The sequence below is a fragment of the Panthera pardus genome, unplaced genomic scaffold, assembly GCF_024362965.1.
Source record: "Panthera pardus isolate Hobbes unplaced genomic scaffold, ASM2436296v1 HiC_scaffold_20, whole genome shotgun sequence".
Lineage (NCBI taxonomy): Eukaryota > Metazoa > Chordata > Mammalia > Carnivora > Felidae > Panthera > Panthera pardus.
The window spans coordinates 23,619,696-23,629,793 of record NW_026526766.1 but is presented as its reverse complement, the minus strand read 5'-3'; the positions used below and the strand labels follow the sequence as shown (position 1 = coordinate 23,629,793).

General features: G+C 39.2%; 1 non-coding gene across 1 annotated transcript; it reads right to left on the bottom strand.

Annotated features, from left to right (window-relative positions):
• Nucleotides 1-648: 648 nt before the first annotated feature.
• LOC128778768 (U6 spliceosomal RNA) lies at nucleotides 649-755 on the bottom strand. Its single transcript, XR_008424480.1, has one exon. It is a non-coding gene; the product is annotated as a U6 spliceosomal RNA (small nuclear RNA).
• Between the last annotated feature and the right edge of the window lie 9,343 nt (nucleotides 756-10,098).

The following is a 10,098-nucleotide window of genomic DNA, read 5'->3' as shown; positions in this document are numbered from 1 at the left end:
TTTAACTGGTCATTACTTTGAAAGAAAGTAGGTATATTTGAGGGTGCCTCTTTAACAGGGAGACACACACACAAGATTATGAGGGTGCTGGTTTGTGCAAATGCAAGGTTAGGGGAAGAGTGCACCATTGGATCAAGGTGCTGAAACAAAAATCACTTCTTCAAACAAAATCAATGATTTTAGAGTTGTACGGCTGGACACAGGTATGCAGCTTTACTGAGTTATAATTAGCATGCAATAAACAACAAATATTTTAAGTTTTGGCATGTTTACACCTGTGAAGCCATCACCACAATCAAGATGGGTGAACATAGCTATCACTTTCTAAAGTTTCCTCATGCTTCTTTGTCATCTTTTTGTGTGCTTCCACTCATTCTTGTCCCACTCACCCCAATCCCAGGTAGTCACTGATCTGTTTTCTTCCACACTAGATTAGTTTGCATTTTCTAGATTTTACATCAGTTGAATCTTACAGTATGTACTCTTTTGTCTGGCTTCTAAGTATCTAAATATTATTTGGGGACTCATCCATGTTGTAGTTCAACAGTTAATTCTTTTTTATTGCTGAGTTGCATTTCAGTGAATGGATATACCAGTTTGGTTATCCACTAACCTATTGATAGACAGGTGTATTTGTATTTATTTTTTTTCAATATGGAATGCTTCACGAATTTGCATGTTATCCTTGTGCAGGGGCCATGCTAATCTTCTCTGTATCATTCCAATTTTAGTATATGTGCTGCCAAATGGAGCACTGTATTGGTGTTCTATTGCTGTGTAACAATGACCCCCAAACTTAGAAACTTAGAAGAGTAAAATATTTATTATCTCAATTCTTGTGGGTCAGGAATCTGCACACAGCTTGGCTGAGTACCTCTAGCTCAGGGTCTCCCAAGGTGTCAGCCAGGGCTACAGTAGTCTCAAGACTCCACTGGAGGAGGATCTACTTCCAAGCTTGCTCATAGGGCAGGCCAGACAGGCTGGCCTCAGGTTCTCTAGAGAGATAGGCTAAGGTAGGCTATGGTGGCTGACAAAGTCTAAAAACTCAGTGGCTCAACATGATAAAGTTTAGTTTTGGCTCCCACTACAGTTAGGTGCAGATCAGGTAGCACATATGTATCTGTAGTTTTACAACACATGGCTTCCACAATCATAGTGGAACAAAAGGAAGGGCTGCATGGTTATGCAAGATGTTTTCTTTTTTTTTATGTTTATTCATTTTTGAGACAGATCATGAGCTGGGTATAGGCAGGGGTGGGGGGACAGAGGATCCAAAGGGGGCTCCGCACTGACAGCAGAGAGCCCGATGTGGGACTTGAACTCACGAGTCATGAGATCATGACCTGAGCTGAAGTCGGATGCTCAACTGACTAAGCCATCCAGATGCCCTCTGCAGGATATTTTCTGAGAGCCAAGCCTAGAAGTGCCTCACATTGCATCCTCCTACATTCCGTTGCCGGAACCCAGTCCCAAAGCCCCAACCTAACTGTGAGGGGGAATAAGCAATTAAGTATTGTTGAGCACTAAATAGCATATGCCCTTACTCCAGGATAAGCTTCTGAACCTCATTAGGGCCAAGGCTTTGCCTTCTTTTTGTATGGTTGAATCTGCAATTCATAATCAGTTCCAGGCACATAAACAGGTGCTCAACAAATATTTGTATTAGGCTTTCAGTTATATAATTTCAAAACTTCTATGAGGCAATTATTATCATCCCCATTGCTATGAATAACCTGAGGATCAGAGAAGTTATATAACAGACTTAAATGCATACATTGGTTAGTCACTAAACTTAGCCCTGAGTTTGTGCTTCCATGTTCAATTAACGTTATGTGATATCATATCTCTTGATCAGCCCTGTGTTAGTGAATTCTAGCATAACTTTAATGGTAGAGCCAGGGGGAACTGATGGTGACAAGGCCCATACTACCAGGCATAACCCTTTTCTCATTTGGTGGGAGTCCCCCAAGCCCTCCCTTTAGCTTTTGTGGCAGGAGACAGACAGTGAGCCTGGAATCTGCCCTCACCTTCCATGGTCTTTTGTTCTCCTAGTTGCCGAGATGCTGAGGTGATGTCCAGCTGCAGCCATAGCTCTGCTGCCTCTGTGCAAGCCCAGTTAGGGCTGTGTGCTCCCATGTGCAATTTCTTGAAGACAAACCCTCCAGCCCCTGGGCAAGCAGCCTCCCCGGAGGCCGAGCCACTGGGCTTTCCAAAAAAAAATTTGTTTTAAATTTTTTTATGCTTATTTATTTATTTATTTATTTTGAGAGAGAGAGAGAGAAAGAGAGAGAGAGAATGAATTAGCAGGGAAGGGGCAGAGAGAAGGAGAGAGAGAATCCCAAGCAGAATCTGTGTTGTCAGGAGAAATCGAGAGCTGGACACTCAACCAACTGAGCCATCAGGTACCCTGGACTTGACAAAGTTATAACCCTTTGGGGCATATGGGTGGGTCAGTTGGTTAAGCATCCGGCTTCAGCTCAGGTCATGATCTCACAGCTCATGAGTCTGAGCCCCACAGCTCAGATCCTGGAGCCTGGAGACAGATTCTTTGTCTCCCTCTATTTCTGCCCCTCCCCCACTTGTACTCTGTCTCTGTCTCTCTCTCTATCAAAAATAAGTAAACATTAACAAATAAAAAAAATAAAAAACAAAACCTAAAAAACAAAGTTGTAACCTTTTTCTCCTAGAAGACCAAACTACTCCTTCATTCATTGGACTTTCATTGGTTTTCATTCTTTCTGTTTCTGGACCAGTGCCCCCTTCCATGAAGAGGTGAGTGTCAGGCCTCATTCATTATTCCCCCAAAGATGCCCAGTGTGGAGCCCCTCCTTTAAGTTTCACTCCTTTAGATATTGAGTCCAAAATTTACACCTTCCTTCATCCCACTTTTAACACACACACACACACACACACACACACACACACACACACACACTCATTCTTCCCTGGAGTTACGTCTTATGTTTCACTTTAAAGCTCATGCTACGGGAATATTTTTATGCTTGATTCAGTCCATCTGTATCAAGAGGAACTGGAAAAGCACTGCCAATATCCATCCTCAGACTCTCCTTTGCTCTTTCCTCTCCTTTTTCTCCTCTTCTCACCGCCTTCACCCACCATAATTTCTTTCTTCTGGTCCAGTAAGTAATATTTTATTGCCATACTCCATTAATCATGGTCATGGTTATTTAGTGTTTCTAAAGCTTTCCATTTTATATCACTTTGCAGTCATCGTTCTCTTAATTCTCAAAAACTGGGTCAGTGAATTTTCCATGTTATCATGTAATGTGAAAGTGGAATAGTGGCTTAGTCTAGGGTCAACCAGAGGGTCAGGCGCATCTATGAGATGGGAAATTCTGACAGCCTACTTTTTACTTACTGGAGGCTGACTGAATATATTGCAAAAATTGTTTCCCCTTCTTCATTGGGCTATTTTTAATCACTCAACAAGACGGTATCAGTGTAACAGCAGCAATAATATACAGGAACACAGCACTGAGATAATTATAAGCAAATGGAAACCTGAAGGATGGGTGGTAAATGTAGTAAGATTTCATCTCCAGGAGCCAACTTCCTCAGAATCCTCTGAGAAAAGGGTTAATGTGAAAGCCTTGCCAGTCAAGGACAAGTTAGGATGGCAGCCAAAGAAATAAATATCTACCTGCAGTCCCTCACCGCCCAAGTGAGCACTACTTTATCAAACGCTGGATGTGTGGTTCATGTTTCATTACCTGGGTCAGGAAGAGTATAAATTTGGAGGCCATATATTACAATTTTCTCCTGTCTTGAACTGTTAACAGCATACCTCTGGCTTGAGTTGCAGCCTTGAAAATCTATGAGCTCTTTTCTACTTCGTTGGAGCATCGAAAGTGTGCTGACCCAAGAGCTGGAGCAAATGCAATTATGGAAATAGCCATGCTTTGTTATACCATTCTGCAGAGACCCTCCTAAGTTTATATTGGAGGAAGAATTTTGCATACACTACCCTGCTCACCATAATTCAATCTGTGTTCTGAGACTCTTCCTTATAGTTGATGAATTGCCCTATAATTGAAATTGCCTTGGGTTTTCACTTTGTTCACTATAAATTGTATAATTCAGGCATTTTAAATTTGCTGACAGATTCACCATCAAACAAAATGGCCCACTCTTTAAGGCTAAGGCTGCATTATAAGACCAGAAATTATAAAGTGTTTGTATGTTTAGGATGTCAGCCACTCTGAGAAGTAACCATTTTTTACTTATTAATGCTGTCATCCTAATATAGTGCCTTCTATCTGTTTCCAAAAGCTATATGCTATGGGCCGAATTGTTTCTCCCCAAATTTCATATGTTGAATCCCTGACCCCCCCACACCTCAGAATGTGACTGTATTTGAAGATCAGGCCTCTGAAGAGGTAATTAAGTTAAAATGAGACTGTTATTGCACCCTGATCCAATCTGACTGGTGACCTTATAAAAAGAGGAGATTTGGATACACAAGATAACACCAGGAATGTGCATGCATAGAGAAAAAACCCTGTGAGGTTACAGCATGAAGACAGCCATCTGCAAGCCAAGTAGAGAGGCCTCAGAAGATCTTGGACTTCTATCCTCCAAAATATGAGAAAATAAATTTCTCTTATTACGTAAGCCATGTAGGCTGCATATTTTGTTATGGCAGCCTTAGCAAACTGACACAACTACCCAAAGACCAAGGTTGGATTGAAACTCAACTAGGTTAAAAAATCTAAAATTTTGTTATAGAAATGATCTGCATACCTAGAAATAGCTTAAAATGAACTTTCCGTACTATTTCTAGATGAGTAATCACATCCATGGCACATCTAGAAATTGTTTAAAATGGACTTTTCCCATCAGGAATCAGTTATTCCATGAACTGATGTTACTATATATACTTTTTATTCATTCATTCAGCAAACTTTAATTCAGAACTTATTGTGAACCTTGCATGGTGCTGCACCAAGAAGGATGCAAGTATACAATAAAATATATGACACATGTAAGTGACTGTAATATAAGGAAACACAAATTACTCTGAGGGTAGTACAAAACAAGAGAAGTAGAAGTTAGTAATGGTGACAAAAAACTTCTGACAAGGTCAACTGGGGATGTTTGCAATAGCGTAAGTAAAGCTGAGTAGGAGGAAAGATAATAGGCATTAGTAGACATAATAGCAAAAAGCGCATTTTGGCAGGAATATAAGATTCACAGGGTATTAGTCACCAAAGGTAACACTGGAATGGTGGTTCACTGGGAGTAGGTTATGGAAGGTCTTGAGTTCTAGATTTAGATGTATAAATCAACTCACATGATTTTACCCATACTCTTAAGAAATTGGGGGCTAATAAGATTTATGATGATGAAACATAGTAAGGTAGCTAAGAGCCCTGCCTTCAAAGTAGAACTGGTTGTATTCTTAGCCCCTCTACCATGACCCACCTATATAGCCATGATTAGTGTTACTTAGCCTCTTTAGGTCTCGATTTCCTCTTTTGTACAAAATGTAGATAATAATACTAGTCTACCTCATAGAATGTTTGTTATAAATATATATATTTAGCATTTACTTAGTGCCTTGCAAGAAGTAAGTGCTCAATTTAACTTTCATGGTGATGAGAAGGTTGATTTCCTTTCAGAAGACTAATCTTGAATTGACATTATTAAGGAATACAAGAGCTTTTTTTTTTTATTCAGTAAAATCTCTAAATCATTTTAGATATGCTATTTTTCTCTTAATTTTTGTTTTTCTTAATATCAAGGAAGTTTTTAGGGGTGCCTGGGTGGCTCACTTGGTTGAGCTTCCAACTTTGGCTCAGGTTATGATCTCGTGATTCATGAGTTCGAGCCCCACGTTGGGCTGTGTGCTGACAGCTCAAAGCCTGAAGCCTGCTTCGGATTTTGTGTTTGTCTCTCTCTCTTCACCTCTCCTGCTCACACTCTGTTTCTCTCTCTCTCTCTCAAAATGAACAAACATTAATTTTTTTAAATAAGAAAAATTTTCTCTTTGAAAAGAAGAAAAAAGAGATAGGAAAACTAATGACTTGGTTCACCAAATATATACAATAGAGTTACATAAAAATGAAAAATACTATCTATACAATACTAACTATTCACATGAAAACAAATTTTTTTAGGTCAGGAACAGGTTGGGTATAAATAGTCTCACCATCAAACAAGGAGATACTTAAAATATAGGTAATCTAAACCATATTTTCAAAATTTTATTTTAGTTTTTTAATTAAATTAAACAAAATTTGTTTTAATTTTGGATGTACAGTTTCTTGGGTGCAGAGCCAGGGTGTTGAGTGAGGAGACTCTGCCATAAGCAGAAGGAGGATTAACCTTTATGTAATTTAATAAAAGCCATTGTTCCCAGATTCAAACAAAATTCCAGGTTGCGGGTGCATGCTACCCTTTAGTAGAACATTTGACCACTTCCTAAGCTTGACTCTATTATTATTATTATTATTATTATTATTTTATTTATTATTATTTTTTTGGCCTCTTCATTTGAGGGGAGACCAGGGGAGACCCTGGTGATGGGGCCAAGTCCAATGTCAAAATAGATCCTGAGAGGTCACTGTGTGCGAGCCTTCAATGCCTTCTCTCCAGGGAGAAATTTTGGAATGAGCACATCCTCTCATGACTAAAGCTGTTACTTATTAAAGCAGAGATGAATTGATGGATTCAGCAGCAGTGGACCAAAGTTGAGCTTTGCCACAGGATGCTGAAGACCTTGTCAGATGTGTGCAGCCAGTAGACAGCTGTAAGGCAACCCTTGACCTGAGAGTGCTGCCATGGTAATTAGTGTTGCAAATGAGTCAAGCTTACTGTGGCATATGTTCACATCTAAAATAGCACCCTCCTCCATCACTACCCTTGTGTTATGATGATTATGACTGCTGTCAGAGTGTGCTAAATGCATTCTTAAAGGGTTAACAAAACAATAACAAAGAAGCTAGCAACTGTCTCCCCAACCCCCGCTCCCCACCCCAGATGATTTCCCAAACCCATTTAAAATAGAGATAGATTCAAGTGAGTCTTCTATACCGCAGCCTGATCTTTGGCTGTATAAGATTACTTTTCAACAATATAAGATGCATAAGTGCCTTTTCATCGTATGAAGAAAGCATGCCCACTGGCAAATGAATCATATTATAAAAATTGATTGTATCCCAAAAGGGAAAAATGTTATTGAAGATCCAATGGCCTGGGATGATACACCATTGATCATTGTAAGAAATACTTCCAGAAACTGTTTTTAATCTTTCCGCCAGAGCATTAGCAATTATTCTTTCGCCCATGGTGAGTAATGACTTGAGTTTCCCAGCTTCTCAATCGATAAAACATTTACCCTACCGCTACAAATGTGCTCTTCGCTTAGACAAGCAGAATTTTTCTTCCAATTACTCTTTTTTTAGTGTGACCTCATAAAATATTTTAAAACATATTTCAAGGCCTCTTTTTTTTAAAAAAAGGAAAGGAACAATACTCTGCCATGTGCTTATTTCTTCCCCTTTCTTTTCTTTCTTTTGAGAAATAAGTCATGAAGGTTTCATAGTTATTTAGATAGCTAAGACTGCTTTTTTATCATCTTTTTCAAATTTAAGACATGGTTTGGGTCCAAGCAACTGCTACAGTTTGGGGTTGCCCAATAATAAAACACTCCCCTTCCCACTTTGACTGAACAAAGGTGATAGTCAGAATTCCTTTGAAAACGAACAACAGCAAAATAACACTCTGAAGGAGGCTGAGCGCCTCCTTCACTTTCTCTGCATGGCTCATAAAACTATAGCACTGACTAATGGAGAGCAGCCATAAAACACACTGTTATCAGGGTAACAAATAGCAGAGCAGAAAATTAGAGATAAAGACAAATGTCCAGATGCCCTTTGATGACTGAAAAGTTAAGATTCCAGCAAGTTCTCCTTTCTAAGGAATTCGCTGCCATATTTCTGTTTGAAATTACAACCTCAACTCAAACAAAAGTGCCCACTACTATTTCTTATCATGGTTGCTTTCTGTCTAGAATGAAGTCTACTTGGGCATATTTATTAAACTAAGGTTCTCCCACAAAGGAATTTGCCTCCTAAAAGAAGACTGATTCTTGCTGCGTTTTTGCATGAAGGTTTAGTTTGTAATCACAGACATATTTTTCATTAGGCTGGGAAAATTAAATCCAGCACCAACAAGGTGCATTCTTAATTTTTTTCTCTAAGAGTGGCTTTAAGCAGTGTGTGCCTGAGCTGAGTAAACAAGGAAAAAGAGTAGATTTTCATCTGTTTTCATGGAGGTAAGACATTGCTGGTAAGTGGGGGAGAATTCAGAGCCTCATTGACTTAATGAGCCCAGTTGTGAAAGACTCACGGTGCCTTTGACTCTAGAGTAGAAAAGGAATTACTGGGATATACCCTTTGTTGGTATTAACCTGTGGAATACAAGGCTTTTAAGCCACCATTGCTTTCATCAGATTTTGCTTAGAATGAAGAAGTTATATTTTATAAATCAGGCACAGATTGCTGGAGAAAACAATTATAAAAATATGCATTACCTAATCATCTACATCAGGTCTGTGGTAAATTGATCAAATCAAGCTAATGATGACAACTCTTGGGTTAAAGAGTCAGGAACAATTGTATTTTAAAAGTTCCCAAAATAAATATATATTTAATGAGTTTCCCAACATGCATTTGATCAAACCTAGCATCACTGGATTTGATTATTTTATAGTGACTCGTGGTTTCTTTATTTTATTCATTCATTTAATCTGCAAATGTGAATATCTACAAAAGTTTTAGGTGTTTTACTATCCCTTCCCACTTGGAACTCATTGTCTAGTAGGAAAGAGAGCATGTAAAACACATGCTGTCCATGGCTTATAACATGGTAATCCTATAACTGGCACACTAGAACAGACAGAACAGACAATGCTGCCTGGGAAGACCTCATGGTGAATATGCTATATGAACTGGGTCTTGCAGGACAAATAGGATTTTGTATGGAAATGGAGTCAATGGCTAAGTGGCAATAAATACAAAAACACACTTTTTGAAAGATGAAAGAGCTGCCTGTGATTAATCCATTGTCCTTTCTTCTTAGCATACTGAGCGTAGCTATTGGCCTGGGCCTCATATTCACCAAAATGTCAAATTTCAGCTTTCAACTGAACAGCTAAATAATGTTACATTTAACAAGAGGATTAAACCATTTCCCTAACACTGGTAGATTTCTTTTTTCTTATTGTACATGGAACCGCAGAAATAGAAGTGACCTTCTGCTTTCTTTGACCCATGTTTTCAGGGGATGTCTTTCCTGCATGGTTTTATCTTATCCCCTAACTGCCCCAACATCCCCCTTCCCCACCCAGTGGTGTTTCTTCACTCTTCATTGTTTGTACTTAAAGAAAGTGTTAAAGAAAATGCCAGGGCAAGAAGACAGTGCATTGACAGCTAATGGGGATTTTTTTTTTTTAACTAGGAAAGTGCTCTTCAATTCTAGCCCTTTGACACAAAGGACAGTGGTGAAGATCAAATGAGGTGGTGCCCTTGAAGCATTATGCACTCCATAAAGCACCATATAGACAGACATAAGGGACTATCGTATTGTCACAAATATTTTGAAGAAAATGAATGCCCAGTTTGGTGATGTTGTTCCCCCAAAGGCTCACTGACTATTATATAGACATAATTTCATTTGTTACACTAAGTCAGCACCTTCTGCTGTGACTTTTCTTGCATCCCCCTGGGAATGCCATATTTTAAAACTACTATTATACCATGTCATGTAGCTGCGGACCCCTGGCTGCCTCCCTTTCTCTACCTGGAAGGTTAATCAAACATAAGCATTTCCTTACTCTGTAGCAGGCATCCTGGGGGCATACAATTTGGGATTAGTGACTGACCCTGCTGTTCATTCTGACAGCACACACTCCAGACTGCATTCTCCTTTTAATAAGCAGAGCTGGTAGGGGAAAAGGCAAGAGTCATTAACTAAAAGTTAGCTGAGGATTGAAACACAGAACCCTCTGCTTCTAAGAAGCTTCTCTGAAAGGAAACCTTTTGTCCCCAGGAACCATGTAACATTATCTCTAAGGAT